The following is a 5,257-nucleotide window of genomic DNA, read 5'->3' on the forward strand; positions in this document are numbered from 1 at the left end:
TCCTAAGGCAGGCATTTGGCTGATGGCTTAGACCCCTGCAGCCCTTCTGGAAGTGCTTTGGCTCACTACTTATTCTCAACTCCTGATTCCAGGTTCCTGCAGACCAAGGGAGGCATCCGTGATGGCTTAAGTAGTCGGGTTCCTGCCGTAGACCTGGATTGCATTCCCACCCCCCCCGAACCCCCCCAGCTTCAGCCTAGCCCAGGTCTGGCCATTGTGCGCATTTGGAGAGTGAAATAGTGGATGGGTACTCTCTCTCTCTCTCCATCTCTGTCTCTCAAATTTTTTAAAAAAATTATTTTAAAGTGATTCTTATTTACCAAAACTGAAATGATTCAGCATTTGCTGAGAAAGGGTCAGTGTCTAGCATCGGAGTACACCACCCCAGCCCCGTTCCCACTCAGCTCTCTCACAGATACTCCTATGAGCTCTCAACCTACATTTGCTCAGTCCTGGGCTGCCAATGAATCTTCTGTGGCAATAGCTTTACCCCGAGTCTTTCTGCCAAGTTGTCCCTGGACCACTGGTGTTGCCTACTGGTGGGGCTCTCTTCCTCCACTTCGCACCTTTGCTCATCTCCTACGCATTCCAGAGGCCAAACTCAATGAAAACACAACTTTCCCAGCCTTGCTCAAGAATCTCTCTCACAGGAAAGGTAAGGATACACAGGTGTTGTTATTTGAGTTACTTCGGGAAAGTGTTGTGTCCGACACTGCACGCAAGTGAATTTTCAACTGTCAATGAGCATCCAAGGACCCCTTAACTGGTGAATGTTATGTCCACAAAGGCTTCCTCATATTGTCTTCTTAGGCCAGCAAGTATTCGGGTTTTGATTTAGGAACATGTTTCAACTATGCATTGCATTGACGCCTGCCCTTTCCACTAGTTCTCTACAGTTGTGTGTCTGTAATGGCCAATTCAGATCCCAGGAAGAAGTTAAATAGGCCAGAGAGTATGAGTCTGTCTTTTTCGATTGCACTGACTTGAACTACACTCATGAATTAAGTTTATTACTAAGTTAATTTGAATTCTCAGTTGAATACCTCCTTTGAGAGGTACTGTAGCAGAGTCTGGATATGGACTTTCTGGATTCAAAAACTGGTACTGAAATCCTGGCCTGGGCATACCCTTTCAGGTCCCCAATTTCTAATTTCAATGGTACCTATCATGTAGGGTTCCCACGAGGATTAAATGAGTTAAGAACTATAGGTGCATAGCTCAGTGCTTCTAACAATATAAAGCATGTTCCTGTACCTTTATAGAATGAGGAATGAAGGAAGAGCTCTCCTGTCTTCTCCAGTCTCTGAACTGATGCATCGGTACCTTCGAGTGTCTTTTTCCAAATCTACCATCCACGTTTCGTCCTGGTCCCACCCTCCAAAGATAGCACACAACATAACAGGAGACTTGGCACACACGACCAAGCAGATTTCCTAGTGATGTCAGAGAGTGGGAAAAATATAAGGAAATCTGCGGAGGATTGGTGTGGCTTTTGTGGTTTTGCATGTGAAAGGATAGAATTTCAGAAGCAAACCGGTACTAAAAATGAAGGCCAACCTGGCGCTGCATAAGGCTGAGGGAGATCCCAACGGGCCAGTTCCTCCTGCTTCGGGAAAGAGCAGACCTGGTCCAGATCCACACGCAAGATCCCTGGAGGCCAGCACGAAGCAGTACTGTCCGGCAGACAAAATTCCATGTCCTGAGCTATAATAAAGCTATAGTAAAAGTCTTTTTTTTTTCTCTCTCTCTGTCTGACAAAGACTTTCTGCAACATACCCTCTACAAAAACTAGAAGAAGAGGAGAAAGACTGAAAAAATCCCCCTTATTGTCTACTCAAGGTTTCCTCATTTTCCCCTCTCGTTTCTTCCTGCAGAGGTCAGTTATTGTATCTCGAAATTGAGAAATCCGACTTCACAACATCTAAAGGGCTGTCCATATAATTTTTTAAAATATTTATTTAAATATTTAAATATGGGCTGGTGCTGTGGCCTAGTGGGTAAAGCTGTCTCCTGCAGTGCCGGCATCCCATATGGGTGCCGGTTCAAGTCCCGGCTGCTCCACTTCTGATCCAGCTCTATGCTATGGCCTGGGAAAGCAGTAGAAGATGGCCCAAGTCCTTGGGCCCCTGCACCTGTGTGGGAAACCTGGCAGAAGCTCCTGGCTCCTGGCTTCAGATTGGTGCAGCTCTGGCTGTTGTGGCCATCTGGGGAGTGAACTAGTGGATGGAAGACCTCTCTCTCTCTCTCTCTCTCTCTGCCTCTCCTTCTCTCTCTGTGTAACTCTGACTTTCAAATAAATAGATAAATCATTTAAAAAAAAGTCATTCAGAGCCAAAAATCTTAAGAATGACCAAAATCAAATCTTTAAAATATATATATTTTATATATTTATATTTATACATACTTTATATGTATATGTGTGTGTGTGAGAGGGAGAGAGAGAGAGAGAGAAAGGCAGAGTTAGAGAGAGAGAGAGAGAGAGAAATAGAAGGAGAGAGAGGTCTTCCATCTGCTGGTTCACTCCCCAGATGGCCACAACGGCCGGAGCTGTGCCAATCTGAAGCCAGGAGCCAGGAGCTTCTGGCAGGTCTCCCATGTGGGTGCAAGGGCCCAAGGACTTGGGCCATCTTCTATTGCTTTCCCAGGCCATAACAGAGAGCTGAATCAGAAGTGGAGCAGCTGGGACTTGAACCGGCACCCATATGGGATGCCGGCACTGCAGGTGCTTTATCTACAATGCCACAACGTTGGCCCCAATATTGCCTATATTTTAATGATGGGATCTGATGTATTTTCCTAAAGTTTTTCTTTTATATTTTTCAACAGGAACTGATTAATTTTCCTAAAAAGCAACATTGCTATTCTCCAGATAAATTAAGGACAAACAATTGATTAGTTTCTAGCTGCAATTAAGGACACATTTCTTGATCTGAAATTTCATGATGAAAATGAAACGCTGCCTTTGTCCTTTATGATTTGAGAGATAGAATCAAAGAAAATATTTTCAAGGTGGTCTAGAAGGAGCCATGGACATTAATTAAGAAAAATGTCAAAGCTGAATTAAAAAAAAAAAATGGAGAGAGCAACTGAATGGGGCAAATGAACCACAAGGGAAGTGGCTGAGTCATCCTGGAAAAAATAAAACTCCGAGTCGCACTCAGTCTTGTTTGTCCCAGTTTCTAAACGCTGACCTCTCAGGGCCCACCTATGCCTTCTTTTCATTATGTGAGGATTGGTCTGGTCAGGATTACAAGCCGCGCTCCTCTTGAGTGGCTTAAACCAAGGACCGAACCCAGCACTGGCGGGCTCCTCTACTCACCCACAGCCTTTCCTCCCTGGGCGGGCGCGGCCTATTTGTGAAGCTCTGGCCTGGAAGCTCTGTGCCCGCCCCAGCCTCTTAGGGGCATCATGGAAAACAAAGGCCCAGATTAGTGACACACGTGGGCTGCATTCTGTGGTCTCCTGCTGTGTGTAGGTTTGAGAAGGTCAGAACACAGCTGGGTCTAATAAGCCTCGGTGCTTGGGCCCTGAAGATGCTGGCTTCCAGGCAGTAGGAAGGCTGTGATGTTGACTTTTCAGCAATTCTCATCCCCCCCACCCTTTTTCTAATCAATATGAGCTGATCTTTAAAACTCAGCGTCACAAGTCACAAATACAAAACCAGGCTCAGCTTACGGGACTGGGCTCCTTCTCAGACAATCATGGCAGCTTTCATGTCAGCACCGGGTTTGGAAACACTCATATGTAGTACCTTGACCTCAGGCTCAAAAGTCCTCCCGTGTCTCAAGAATCCCAAGACCTTTTTTTGAAAGAAAGAACCAGCAAAAGGCCTGGAGTCAGCACTGGTGTTTGTAGAGCGGCAGTCCTATTTCACATCTCGGTCCTGCCTGTTGTCTCTCACTGAGATTCACTCCAACACCTTCGTTCAGCGGCCTGTCTTGATCTTGCACCACCATGCTCTTTCCTTGGCCACCACCCCACTCCTACCAAAAAACACTCAGTTGGCCATTAACCATCATCACAGACTCAATATGCCAAAGCCAAACTGGTCTTCTTTTCCCAAATCTCCATGCAAATCACAAAGGTGCTCTTGCTCTGCCTACTGTCAGGCTAGAAGTTTTGCAATTGCATTTTCATCTTCTAACTCTTTCTTATAGGCTCAGTGACTTCTGCTTTCTTTGAAATGACACTCAAGATCATCTCCCTGTTGTATCCACTCTTCCTGTTCACATGGGTCTGTATTGTTGCTGTTATGTTCCTCCAAAAACTTGTCCTCTGTACACACAACATCACTGTCAGAAGTGGAGGGTGGCCCCAGGGAACTTAATAGAGTCCCATAAGAGAAAAGATACCAGAATCCCCAACTCCACCCAGAAATGCAAATACCCTACCTGGGAAATCTCCTTGGACCATAGAAAACTCAACCTAATGGAGGAGATTCTGCAGTTACAAATATGTTTCTTGGATTGCAGTCCCTATCGTAATGGACAGCCTCTGGCTGTCCTGCCCATGGCTCCCTTGCAAGCAGATGGCAACAGTCACCCTATCTGAAAAGGACTTCGACTACAGGGATACCCTCAGCTGACAGCTACCAGCCCCCACCAGACCTACCTACCTGCCCACTGCTTCCTTGTGGTGTGTTCAGTTAATATACCTCTGCTTATTCTTCCAATGAATTCTTTTCAAATCCTTTAACACCATCCTCAGTTGGTTGCTTATGAAATAATTTATTTCTCAAGGTTGTGTGGTAATTTCTCACTGGCTGGTGGAAAAGGCTACGTTTTCCAATTTCATTTTCACAGTCCTCAAAAACCCTACCCTGTTCACTGGTTTCCACCACTTTTTTAACCTGTTAACTCACTATCCCAAACCAGAAGTCGAGTTGGACTGTGCATCCATGTGTCCTTTATTCCAGTCACCTGGGTTCATTCCTTGTTCCCTCCTCTCGTGTCTGAGACTCCAAACCTTGGTGTTAGGGCGGGACCGAGTCCAACCAGAGAGCACCTTTCCCATGAGTTTTTTTTTCAGGACTTTATGGGGCTTTAAGCCCAATAATCAGTAGGAAGTGACTTTATTTATGAACTGTGGAAAAGAATTTTAAATGGGGAATAAAGTACTTTCATCTTACTCTTTGCCTGCAGCATTTGTGTATAAATCACTGCAGAAAATTCATAAGAATAAAGCGTTTTCTTCCTCGCATCTGAATTCATAGTGACCTTAAAATGAAGCCAATGGCAATAAATATGAGTTGTTGGAG

Source organism: Oryctolagus cuniculus, chromosome 2, assembly GCF_051225735.1.
Source record: "Oryctolagus cuniculus isolate XC-2025 breed Fujian yellow rabbit chromosome 2, ASM5122573v1, whole genome shotgun sequence".
Taxonomy (NCBI): domain Eukaryota; kingdom Metazoa; phylum Chordata; class Mammalia; order Lagomorpha; family Leporidae; genus Oryctolagus; species Oryctolagus cuniculus.